This window comes from Rhinopithecus bieti, unplaced genomic scaffold (genome assembly GCF_001698545.2).
Source record: "Rhinopithecus bieti isolate Rb0 unplaced genomic scaffold, ASM169854v2 scaffold_1017, whole genome shotgun sequence".
NCBI lineage: Eukaryota > Metazoa > Chordata > Mammalia > Primates > Cercopithecidae > Rhinopithecus > Rhinopithecus bieti.
The window spans coordinates 5,411,569-5,425,260 of NW_016803657.1; the positions used below are offsets into that span (position 1 = coordinate 5,411,569).

Genomic DNA, 13,692 nt, shown 5'->3' on the forward strand with positions numbered 1-13,692 from the left:
CGCCTCCCGGGTTCACGCCATTCTCCTGCCTCAGCCTCCCAAGTAGCTGGGACTACAGGCGCCCGCCAGGTCGCCCGGCTAGTTTTTTGTATTTTTAGTAGAGACGGGGTTTCAGCATGTTAGCCAGGATGGTCTTGATCTCCTGACCTCGTGATCCGCCCGTCTCGGCCTCCCAAAGTGCTGGGATTACAGGCTTGAGCCACCGTGCCCGGCCTAGAATGTGATTTTCTATTCTCGTATAGGTTGTGTTTACACCTAGGAAGTCTATCATTACATTTGTAAAAGTAAGCCCGTTAGTGAAATTGTCAGGCAACAAAAAGCTATGGTTACAGAGCAATGCCAGTAACAGCTTTAGTGTGATACATTTACTTTCCAAGGGCAACAGCCCCGCCCACAAGTATCGTTCCTATCTAGGCACAAATGTTGAAACAGATCTTTAGTTTGGTATCTAGAGCTCTGAGTAGTCAGCGAAAATCTTTCCTAGCTGCTTTCAAGTGGAGATAGGGACGGATGGAATCATGGAGAATGGGCGTGAGTACAGCCTCTATATGCAACAGCAAAAACACAGTATATATTGAAGTCCTGCCATGTGCCCGGCACTGTGCCAGGCACCAGGGATCTGATGCACATGGGGTGGATATGATGTGGGGACAGAAGGCCTGAACCTGGGGGCAGAGCACAAGATCAGGATAAGACTGAGGTGAAGATTCACCTGGAGGCAGCGGCACAGCCTTTGGAGCCTCAGGGTCTTACCACACTTCAGAGCTTTTCAGGGCTATACTTTGTGAGGATGATAATATTAGATGCTGCAGTTCCATGCAGGATGGAGAACTGGCATGCCAGAAAAGTCGAGGAGGCCTCACCATTAGCAAAGTCACCCATGCCGTGTTCTTCTTCAGATGAAGTAAAGAATGAGCTGTACAGAGGCATTTTAAGTGGACTAATAAGCTTCTCAAAATGGGGAATAGCCCACCCACTCACTCTCTGTACCTCTGAGGTTGTGATATGGTGGTCCGTGGAACCACACTCAGCCTGCCCAGAATTTATGTGTGTTTCAGTTGTGTGTGTGTGTTTGTATTTTAAAAATCAATTAAAAATATATGTAGGAATGCGTAAAGCATTTTTTTTCCTCTCTTTTTTTTTTTTTTTTTTTTTTTTTTGAGGTGGAGTTTCACTCTTGTTGCCCAGGCTGGAATGCAGTGGCATGATCTTGGTTCACTGCAACCTCCACCTCCTGGCTTCAGACGATCCTCCCGCCTCAGCCTCCCGAGTAGATGGGACTATAGGTGTGAGCCACCAAGCCTGGCTAATTTTTGTATTTTTAGTAGAGATGGGGTTTCACCGTGTTGACCAGGCTGGTCTCAAACTCCTGACCTCAGGTGATCTGCCTGCATTGGCCTCCCAAATTGCTAGGATTATAGGAGTGAGCCACAGCATATTTTTTTATTGGCTGCCAACATTTGACAGTTGTAAGATTTTCTGTAAAAACCTTGCTTCCCAGCCTCTGTAGACCAGTCAGAAGGCCTTGCTGCTTGGTCTGCAGCCCCAGTCAGGAGCAGGTGGCTGAGCAGAGCTGCCCCCAGCAAAGGCACGGACACTCCCTGGTTCTCCTCAGTGCCCTCTGGCAGCCCCCTCCCTTGTCGCACCTCACTTGCTCTGCCCATTCCCATCACCCACCCACGCTTTAGACAAGTGAGTGTGTGACTGCTTACATTATCGGGCCTACCCTGTCGGAGGATCTACACTCAGGGAGAAGTTGATCGTAGCAGATCATAGCATGGTGAAATCAAACAGTCCTGAATCCCAGGACTGGCGGAATCCAGCTCCACTGCACCTGAGCAGCGGTGGTATCACTTTAGGCAGGTGGCCCATGAGCCCTGCCATAAGTGTAAAGAGAGAACTGTAAGCGTTTGCAGAATGGGAAAGATCCCTCCTCATTTGGAGTGTTGTGAGCGTTTAAGGCTCTAATGATCGTAGGCAGCACTATACATTATTACCATGTGATATCGCAAGGCTCGGTTTGTTAGAAGGGGTGTAAGAAAGCAAAAACAAAAAACTTAGAATTGAGAACCATGTTTGAGTAGTGGCTGATGACAGATGACTGGAGTTCAGGGACTTGCTCTTCAGCTTACCGGTGTGACTTTGGACAAGTTATCTAACCATGTTGATCTTTTTCCATCTGAAAATGAGTATAATAAAGCCCACCTCACCCTCATTTTATGAGGGGTCACATAAAATTAAATTACATCGTGCTTTGTGTGCCCCCGAAAGAAAGGAATGGGGTTTCAAAGAACCCAGATTGCTCTTCCTAAGAAGAAGCAGGGCACGATATGGATAACGTGTGGCAGTGACCTGGCAGCCTGGCTACACGCCTTGGATGGTGGGAAAGGAATTGTTTCCTAGATCTTCGGTTTCCACATGGATGTTTTCTGAAATTGAATTCCCCGAGAACATGCCTTTGTGTAGGCACCAAGCCGTTTCTCTTCTCCGACCACCCGTAATAGTGATTTCTCCTCCATCCCAGGAGAAAGCACACCTGTCCCGTATCTGAGTCTTCCTGTGGAACTCTCTCTCAGGGGTGCAAGAGTAAGACAGAATAATATCCAAGTTCCCACTATTAAAGAATTCTTTCGATTTTTAAATGGATAATATGGGTCTGAAAACGATTATTTGCATTTTATTTTATTGAATATACAGAGAGTCCCCAACTTAACGATGGTTCAACTTAACAAGTTTTTGACTTGACGTAGGTGAGAAACCCTTCTGTTTTTTACTTTAAGTATAGTATTTAGTAAGTCACATGATACATTCAACAGTTTATTATAAAGCAGGCTTTGTGTTAGATGATTTTGCCCATTTGTAGGCTGATACTAGTGTTTAGAGCATGCTTAACATAGGCTAGGCTAAGCCGTGGTGTCTGTGAGGGTAGGTATGTAAAATGCACGTTTGACCTAGGATATTTTCAACATGTGATAGATTTGTTGGGACATAACACCTTCATAAGGCAAGCAGCATTTCTATTTAAAACAATTGTGTAGGCCCGGCACAGCGGCTGACACCTGTAATCTCAGCACTTTGGGAGGCCGAGGCAGGCGGATCATTTGAGGTCAGCAGTTCGATACCACCAGCCCGGCCAACATGGTGAAACCCCATCTCTACTAAAAATACAAAAATTAGCCAGGTATGGTTGGCGCATGCCTGTAATCCCAGCTATTTGGGAGGCTGAGGCAGGAGAATCGCTTGAACCCGGGATGCGGAGGTTGCAGTGAGCCAGGATGACACCACTGCACTCCAGCCTGGGCTACAGAGTGAGACTCCATCTCCAAAAATAAAATTAAAAAAGAATGGTGTAACAGTTGTATTTTAAATGCCAAAATGTACAATAAGCTATTATATATGCTGCCTTTCAAACTTAATGGTAAGACAATTTGCAGTCAACTTAAAACTAGAGGAAGAGGAGGAACTCTATTTGCATTCTTCTTGCCCTCGCAAACTTATTTGTTCGTTGGAAACACACAAGAAGACAAAACGGTGGTGATATTGAAGCAAGACTGAGGGAGTGACTCATTATATATGGACCATTAAAATAAGCTAGGTGCTTCACTACTGTGACACGGGAAACATAAGGAATGGGTGATTCTGAAGCAAGAATTGTTTGGGGTATTTGTGATAAATTATATTATGTTCAACGAGGGCCTCAGACACTGAGATGGGTTATTAGGAATCTATCATATCTTGCTATCCTTTTTTTTTTTCAAGATATAAAACCTGCCTAAAATCTCATGCTATTTTTTCAAATTACTCTTTCCTCTGCTTCCTTCCAATAAGCACCTTCATTTATCATATGTTAGCCTTCATGAGACCTTTCTAAGTTTCACATGAAAAAACCATGGATACTTTCTGAAAATGGTAGCTGTTTCCCGTCTTAACAGAACCTTTATTTTTCCCCACTTTGGTGTCAGTTACGAAAATGCTAAACCTATAAAGAGCAAATACTATACATTTACTTTTTCTAGCTTTGACTTAAAATAGCATTTTCTTTGCTGTGTGCATTACACACTGCACAGTGAATTTCAAATGTTGTGTTTCTTTCTTTCCTTCTTTTCTTTTCTTTTCTTTTCTTTTCTTTTCTTTTTTTTTTGAATCTCACTCTGTTGCCCAGGCTGGTGTGTAGTGGAGCGATCTTGGCTCACTGCAACCTTCGTTTCCTGGTCTCCAGCGACTGTCAACCTCCTGAGTAGCTGGAACTACAGGCATGTGTCACCACGCACGGCTAATTTTTGTATTATTAGTAGAGAAGGTGTTTCACCATGATGGCCAGGCTGGTCTTGAACTCCTGACCTCAAGTGATCTGCCTGTCTCGATCTCCCAAAGTGCTGGGGTTACAGGCATGAGTCACCACGCCTGGCCTCAAATGTTATGTTTCATATTCATGCTCATGTCTACATTTCGGCACAGGTGACTACGTTAGCAAGTTGATGGTAATTCAGCAGTTAAGCTAAGTTAGTATAGATGTCTTAGGTGGATTTGTATTCTTTTCAGAAAGCATTTACTCTAAATTATTTTCTACTTTGGAATAAAAAGTTTGTAATTATATTCAAGATATACATACACATAAGCCAAGAATTTCTTAATACTAGGCACAATATTTATTATTGTAGCAGAAGGAATAATTGTATACTCTAAACTCCTAAAAATTTTATAGTTTTCTTATGTAACCTGCCTCTGTGGTTCAATTTCTATGACAATATAAAAATAGAAATTTGATGGATGTTTATTCTTGCTTTATTTCAGGGAAAATAAGAATGGTTAAGGGAAAGGTTATTTTTTTCTTTTGTTTTATAAAAGGCAAACACATTTCACAGTATCAATAAAATTATGAAATACCTGGGAATAAGTTTTATAAGAAATGAGTAGAACCCACATGGAAAGTGTGTAATGCGATATAAAAGAAGATCCTTATATAGGAAACCCAAATGCTATAATAAAAATTACAGTTCCTTTGAAACCATCGTAGAATTTTAGCCTAACATCAGTAGCACTTTTAAGAAACCTAATATCAGTAGCTGATTTTATTTTATTGAGATAGAGTCTCACTCTGTTGCCCAGGTTGGAGTGCAAGTGGCATGATCATGGCTCACTTCAGATTCAGCCTCCTGGGCTCAAGCAATCCTCCTGCCTCAGCCTCTCAAGTAGCTGGGACCACGGGACCCACCACCACACCTGGCTAAGTTCTGTATTTTTTGTACAGATGGGGGTTGCACTATGTTGCCTAGTCTGGTCTCAAACTCCTGGCCTCAAGTGATCTGCCAGTCTTGGCCTCCCAAAGTACTGGGATTACAGGTGCAAGCCACCGCACCTGGCCTGGATATTTTAATAAAAAATGGCAATGGGATTTTCTGGGGAAGTAACTTGACTGATGAAGTTTTTCTAAAGCTTATCTGGAAATATAAACAGAAGAATACCAATAAAATTTCAAAACATTAAATAGTGAGGAGGGATTAATTTTTCTAGAACCTAAGGCATATTAGAGTGCCACAATAATTAACATGTTAATAGTATAAAATTAAACAGTATGCCAGAGGAGCATTTTGATCCAGACCAGTATATTTATAAAACATATATAAGCAAGGCCGGGCACGGTGGCTCATGCCTGTAATCCCAGCAATTTGGGAGGCTGAGGTGGGCAGATCACCTGAGGTCAGGAGTTCGAGACCAGCCTGACCAATACGGAGAAACCCCGTCTCTACTAAAAATACAGAATTAGCCGGTTGTGGTGGCGCGTGCCTATAATCCCAGCTACACTCGGGAGGCAGGAGAATCGCTTGAACCCAGGAGGTGGAGGTTGCAGTAAACTGAAATTGTGCCATTGCACTCCAGCCTAAGCAACAAGAATGAAACTCTGTCTCAAAAATAAAAATAAAATAAAAGTGTGTGTGTGTGTGTGTATATATATATTCAAATGAGTTCTCAAACCAATGCTAAAACAACTTTTGCAAACAACATTCAAAATACATCCTCATTAAACATCAAAATGAATTTCAGATACATTGATGAATTAAATATAAAAAAGGAAACATAAACAAAGGGAATATTTGAATGATCTCAGACTCTACCAGGACAAAGTACAAAAACATTGAGGAACTTCACCAGAAACAGATCACAGATAAATTTACAAATATTTACAAGTTTTGTATAAAAGAGATAAAATTTTTAATTGCCCATATGCTTAAATAATCCTTACAAGTTAAAAGGCAAGCAACAAACTGGGACAATATTTGCAACGAATCAGACAGTTCTGTCTCTAATAATCTGGGATCTCCTGATGACAGTGGTGGAGACAAAGCTTGCGTCTCCTTGTTTGTGAATGTCATTCCAGGCAGCAGGTGTAAAGGCAGGGGAATGAAGCAGGGAGGAAGGAAGCACCAGTGCAGGGATCCCTTATCAAGTTGGCAGTCACTCTAAGTGGCTGGAGCTCAATCTTGTTTGGAACCTCTATGGAGTCTTAGGAAATGCATCTTAGAAGTGCCCACCCTACTGGGTGAAAGAGGAAAATGTTTATCAGCTCCTGTACTTGGCTGATAAATATGGGCCCCATGGTTATTAGCCTTCATTTCTAATTAGCTCAAGCATTAGTAAGCAGCTAAACCTGCTGACTGTGGTGCCAGAGAATCCCCAGGACAGGAAGCAAGAAATATGAGGCATGGGTTGAGGCAAAGTGATGCCAGCTGTGCCACCATAAGGCCACTCTGGGCTGCCTGGAATTGTTGACCACACCAGCAGCTCAAGTAAAAGGTGGAGCCACAAAGATTTTTCTTTCTTTCCTTTTTTTTTTTTTTTTTTTTTTTTTGAGGGAGAGGGTCTCCCTCTGTCGCCCAGGCTGGACTGCAATAGTGTGATCATAGCTCATTGCAGCCTTGAACTCCTAGGCTCAAGTGATCCTTCTGCACCATCCTCCCTAGTAGCTGGGATCACAGATGGGTGCCACCACAGCTAGCTATTATTATTATTATTATTTTTAGACACAGGGTCTTGCTATGTTACCCAGCCTGATCTTGAACTCCTGGTCTCAAGCAGTCCTCCTGCCTTGGTCTCCCAAAGTGCTGGGGTTACAGGTGTGAGCCACCACTTCCAGAACAAAAGGATTTTTTAAATGGAATGTAAGAGGACAAAATTGAGTCTATTCCTTGAACCCCTCAGTGTAACTTGTACCGACTATTAAGTCTAATTCATGAAAGAGTTCCTTCTAAGAAGGTAGTCAGAGTTTCTAATGAGGACTTTATTCAAGAGAGTTAGTGGAACAAGCTGTTTTTCTTACTAGTCCAAGTCTCAAGGCTATAATGGGTGTATGTATTTTCTCCTGCCCGTTCTAGGTATGCATGAATCTCAGCCTGCTCCTCAGCTAGTCGAATTTGCTTGGTGCTGGGTGGCCCAGGCCCTTATTTCAGCTTTTAGTTATCTTGCTTCTGTTGGGCCGTGGATTCTCTAATTGCAACTGGTCTTGCGAGCACTAAGAGATACCCCAGTGACTTCTCTCCTCCTCACCTCTGCTGTGTGGCATCAGCCCTAATGTCTCAGGGTAATTAGAGTCATTACTTCCATCAGTGTAGTAATGCCTTTCTTTTTCATCAGCCCACTGGCATGAAGTGCACAAAGTGAGTAGGATGTATTAAAGAGTCCAATTCTCTGGGTCCCTGTTTCTTCTATGGGAAATCTTCCCTCACCCGAGAACTCAGGTCTGTAATCCAAAAGAGCCTAAAGTTGGGGGGAAAAAACCAAATAGATGGCCAGAATAGGGGCCAATCATATCTTGACCTCAGGTTTAACAATTTTTTTTTTTTTTTTTGAGACAGGGTCTTGCTTTGCTGCCCAGGTTGAAGTGCAGTGGCACAGTCACAGTTCATTGCAGCCTCGACCTTCCAGGCTCAGTTCATCCTCCCACCTCAACTTCCTACATAGCTAGGAGTACAGGCACATACCACCATGCCCAGCTAGTTCTTTTAATTTTTTTTGTAGACACAGGGTTTCACCATGTTGCCCAGGCTGGTCTCAAATTCCTGGGCTCAAGTGATTGACCCAGCTCGGCCTCCCCAAGTGCTGAGATTACAGGCATAAGCCACCATGTCCAGCTAACACTACCAGGCATTGTTCCGAATCCTATTATCCTATTAGTGTGGCTACTTCCAGGTGATGCAATATCTGCTAGGCCTACCTGATCCCCTGGGGAAAGTGCCTGTTCTCATACCTCCTTCAATAAGTACAATGAGTCCCTGATGTGCGGCAATGCTGTGCAGGCTGCCATGCGTATAGATTAGGTATTCAAGCTTCCAGATTGTGGTGCTGGCTGAGTCGATGAACAGAGAAGGCAGATCCGTATCCAGAGGAGATACTGAGTTTGATTAGGAAGAGTCACTGCATGTTTCCATGGTAGAAAGGCCAGATATAAGCAGCCAGTCGCAAGTGGCCAGCTTGAAGAATCATGTTGCACTATTGATTCAGCATCAGTCTCTGCCGTTGCCATGTTTGGCATCTGGCATTGGCAAAAGCCAGATTAGCTTTGGTGAGGAGGAGCTGTTGCTGTTGGATTCATTCATAGCCTCAGTCCTTGCCAACATGACCGGTTTATGTCCCATTTTATTAGTTGAGAAGAAATCTAAATGGCAGCCACAGTTGAGTCATCCTCTTCAATTGATTGATGAGTGCCTTATCTGAAGTGGATGCTTTCTAGTGATATCAAAAATCCACATACGACAGCCACCCTCATTGGGCTTTTAACATATGACTTTCTTGTTTCTGAATTTCTAGTCCTATTTCTCCCAGGCCTGTTTCCCATCAGCCAAGCCATTTGTCATTGCCCAAGTGTCTCTTTACATCCATTCCCAACCCATTTCTTTCTCAAATCTCTCCCCATTCAAAGTTAAGGACCAAAGGTACTACTTGCAACTCCATCTGCGTGGAAGACTCTTCCTTCACCGTGCTCGCCTTCACCACGCACGAGTAAGGCGGTAGTGTGACATCTTCATTTTCTGGATCAAGGCGACCCATGTATAATCCCAGGCCTGAGTGTTTAACTGTTCTATCAGTTGGTGACGCCTGTGTATAACTGAGAGAGTAGTCTTACTCTTATGGCTACATAGTTCTGTTAATAATTCCCTCATCATGCTTATCTCCAGTTGCATATTTTCTTTCTTTCAAGATAGAGTCTTGCTGTGTTGCTTAGGCTAGAGTGTATAGATGTATATACAAGATATGTATATTTTGTAGAGATGGGATCTCACTATGTTCCCAGTCTGGCATATTTTCTTAATACCTATGGGGTCAGGACTTCAGTTTGTCCTAAGGACATCAGAAGTTGCCCTTCAATGTGTGTAGTTCCCTTCTGCAGAAGGCATCATCTTATTCCAGGACCTTACGGATGCGTGCTTGACTCTTCTTTGGGGCTACTAGAGACTCCCCACAACATCCTTATCCACAACAGATATCTCTGGCAGCATCCCTTATGCTGGGATATGTGGCTTACCGTGAAAGGGCAGCTTGTAGAACTGTTGTCTAATTCTATGGCTGAGTCCTTTCTTCTTCTTTGTCTCCCTAAAAATTGGCAACCTGGGCCAAGATAAAGTAATCGGGATCTGATTTACTGCCTCATTTGAAACAACTGTAAAACTGGACAAAAAATATGAACAGTTCTCAAGACATTGAATATCAGGCAGTGAAAGAATGTGATCGTTGAGAGATGGAAGACAAACAAGGGGAGCCCTATGATTGCCCTCTGCTTACTGCCTTGCGGGGATTTCTAGGCTGTGGCATAGAGAAGGAAAACCCAGGCAGAACCTAGAGGACTTTCTGAGTTGAAGAGAGCTGAGAGTTTGGAAAGATCTAGGCAGTGAGATTTCTAAGGGCAGGGTACTGGATAAGAGAGCACTACGCAGAGAGAGAATGCTGGAGACCTCCAGAGGGTCCCCCTTGAGTGTTTGGCAGAATATTCATCAGCACATTCATGTGAGAAAACTACCCCAGCCAAGGGAAAGGACTGTCGAAGAAGATTAGAGGCAATAGTTCCCTGTGCTTACACAGGACTCGGCGGAGTGTCTGTTCTCCCCAGCCAAACCGTCAAATGTCGTATTCATGAGTTTATCAGATAACCTACACAGAGTTGTCTTGGGTCTTGAGAATGATTAGCCCTAGACCAAATCCTGCTCTGGTTCTGCCTAACAAGTCTTGAAAAGCAAGACCCAAAAGGATCCAACTGCTGCTCAATATCTTCACAGTATCAGAGAACAAAGTTAATGAATATTTATAGGAATGCAAAAATTTCCAGGACCCAACAAGGGAGAATTCACAGTGGCTAGACTCTAATCAAAGATCGTCAAGCATATGCAGATGCAGGAAAGCATGACCCATAACAAGGAGAAAAATCAACTGATTGAAACCAAGCCAGAACTGACACGGTTATTAGAATTAACAGAGAAAGACAAACAGCTATAACTATATAGCCTATGATCAACGTAGAGACATGAAAAACACAAAAAAGGCAGAAATCAAACTTATAAAGATGAAAACTATCATGTGTGAGATAAACACTGGATGGGGCTATCAGGAGACTTGACATCACAGAAGAAGATATTAATAAAGATATAGCAATAGAACTATCCAAAATAAAAGGCAGATAGAAAAAAAAACCAAACACGATGAAAAGGCCACAAATAAGTTGTGGGAAAGCTTCAGATGGCCTAATAGATGCATAATTGGAATCCCCAAAGGAGGCAGTGGGAGGAAAAATATTTGAAGAAATAATTTTTTCAAAGTTCCAAATCCCAATTACTGGAGTTACCAGCCAGTGCTGTAAGGCAAGAAAAAGAAGTAAGAGGCATCCAGATTGGAAAGGAAGAAGTAAAACTGAATTTTCAAGTTGCATGATTATTTATGTAGAAAATATGTTACATATTTTTAAAAAGCTGCTAATAAGTGAGTTTAGCAACATTACAAGATAGAAGATCAACATATAAGAATTATATTTCTGTGTACTAGCAAAAAAATCTGAAAATTATATATTTAAAATTTAAGGTAGGATGGGCGTGGTGGTGCATGCCTGTAATCCCAGTTACTTGGGAGGTTGAGGCAGGAGAATCCCTTGAACCCAGGAGGCAGACGTTGCAGTGAGCCGAGATTGTGCCATTGCCCTCCAGCCTGGGTGACAAGAGCAAAACTCCGTTTCAAGAAGTAGAAGAAAAAAAAATTTAAGATAGTAGAAAAAAATCTGAAGTAAGGATAAATCTGACAAAGGATCCGTAAGACCTTTGCACTGAAAACTACAAACAATGCTGAGAGAGAGAAGAAAAAGAAGACCTAAATCAATGCGCAGATACACTATGTTTATGTAGCTGAAGGCTTAATATTATTAACAGGTCCATTTTTTCCAAACAGTCCCATGGTGATACTCTTTAGGCTCAAGACCCTGAGACAAATTACATGACTAAAATCTAAAATTCATCACTAAGCTGTGGGGAAGATTTCTCTACATGAATTTTTTTTCCCCCCCGGAGAAAGGGTTTCACTTTGTTGCCCAGGCTGGAGTGCAGTGGTGCAATGGTTCACTCCAACTTCCACCACCCCAGCTCAAATGATTCCCCCCACCTCAGCCTCCCGAGTAGCTGGGACTACAGGCACATGCCATCACGCCTGGTTAATTTTTTTATGTTTAGTAGAGACAGGGTTGCACTATGTTGCCCAGGCTGGTCTCAAACTCCTGGGCCGAAGCGATCCACCCACCTTGGCCTCCCAAAGTGCTGGGATTACAGATGTGAGCCACCACACTCAGCTTCTACATGCTTTTTGTTTTGTTTTAATCTATTGTGCTCTCTTTGTACTCAGCAAGAAGAGGCTATTATATTTAATTGAGAACTCTTTTCTCAGTTGGTTTCCTCATCGCCCAACCTAATTGTGTGTGACTCCCATCTACATCTTTTTGAAAAGGGCTTAATTTCTCTAGTTGTCCATCTTGATGTTCAGCTTTCATTTTCCTAACCTTGGTTTATGTCAACTCTCTTCTTCTAGTTAACTCCTCTTGGCTCCTGTCCTCTATGAAGTGCCTAGCTTACAACAGCAAGGACAAAAGGTGCTATCTCATTTAATTTGCATCCATAATATTAATGTGGTGTGACCTCGTGTTCATAGTCTCCCCACAAAGTTGAGTGTTACTTGTATTTATTTCTGGCTTCGGTTTGACTGCTTTTTGGAACTCTGGATGGTCACAACAGATATGAATGTTTATGGAGAATCTCTGAGGCAGAATTAGCGTTAGGGTTTTTAAGGTTCTCACTGGAAATGATTTGGATTTAGATAATTATTGGTTCTTTGTTTAGGGATCATTGTGCAAGCTAAGTGAAGACCTTTAGCCAGAATTGACCAAACTACTCTGTAACATAATTCATTGTTGACAAATACTCCCAAGTGAGACAAGTGGAAGCTTTCAAAATTTACGTTTTTAATTTGTTCATGCTTATAATGCTCAATAGAGTGGTTTAGGTCCTTTTTCCATTGTGCGTTGGAATGGATTTTTTTTTTTTTATTATGCAGAAACTAACATTTGCCTTCATACTTTAATCCTTGATGTAATGGTCCCCAACTTTTATGTTCATAGAGAACCTGGCATTATAAAGAATTAATTCAACAGACATGCAATAAAAGATTTTTATCCCTAAGCAAAGTAAATGTCCTCTTTCCTGAAGGTTTTCTGAAATTCCTTTTTTACCGACTTGAGAGAGCAATTAATCCTCACAGTAGATTTGACAGACGGTTCTAGTCATCTGTTCGTGCTTTACTAAATATGGATTGCACATTTTCTGCCCCTGATTTAATAAGGAAAAGTGGGAATGAATGAAGAATGAATGATCCCCAAAGCATTGTTTATGTTAGATAAAATCACATAAACGGGAATCCCAGAGAAGGAGTCTTGGGAACATTTCAACATCAATTCTTTAGTCTTTGGATTGGCTTTCATAACTATTAATGAAGATAAAGTTTAAATGCAGTCATTCATGGTATGACATCAATAAAAAGGTTGTGGAAGATCAGCATCTAATTGATATCAGGAGAGCTTATATTCGTCAGATTTATATTCCCGAAACAAGTGCTACAAATTCCTTAGACCCTTCCACACAGGGACCTGTTTATTGCCCTTCTCAATTTAATATGAATTTTGAAATAAAATACACATTAAATAACTTTTACAAATATTGTGTTCCCTTTGTATAGCTTCCATTGTTACTGTACTGTTTAATTTAAATTCATATTGATTACTTCAATTCTTTTGAAAGAACTAATAAAAACATAACCTCAGCTTGCCCGATGCCTAGGGCCTATTAGTGAGCTGTATACACCATCAGAGTCACATATATATCTCTTTCTTAACAAATTTCAGTCTGAATTTTCCTTGTGTTTTTCTTTTTCTGTGATAGCTTGTTATGGTACAGTCTGGGTTTTTCATTTCATTGTGTTGCTTCAGGAGAAAACCTGGTATAGACTCATCCCACTTTGGATTTTTTTTTAATTTCACCTAGAAAATTTATAAAATAAAATTGAAAACAATTATTTATCATGCCATTCCAAAAAAAAGAGAATTGATGTATTTCCAAGAAGGACATAAATGGCTTACAGTTATTTTTACCTTAACCTTTTTTTTTTTTTTTTTTT

General features: G+C 41.6%; 1 protein-coding gene across 6 annotated transcripts in view; it reads left to right on the top strand.

The window, feature by feature from the left end:
* SDK1 (sidekick cell adhesion molecule 1) overlaps positions 1 to 13,692 on the top strand; it is a 954,524-nt gene that overhangs the window by 281,364 nt on the left and 659,468 nt on the right. The window lies entirely within an intron of this gene.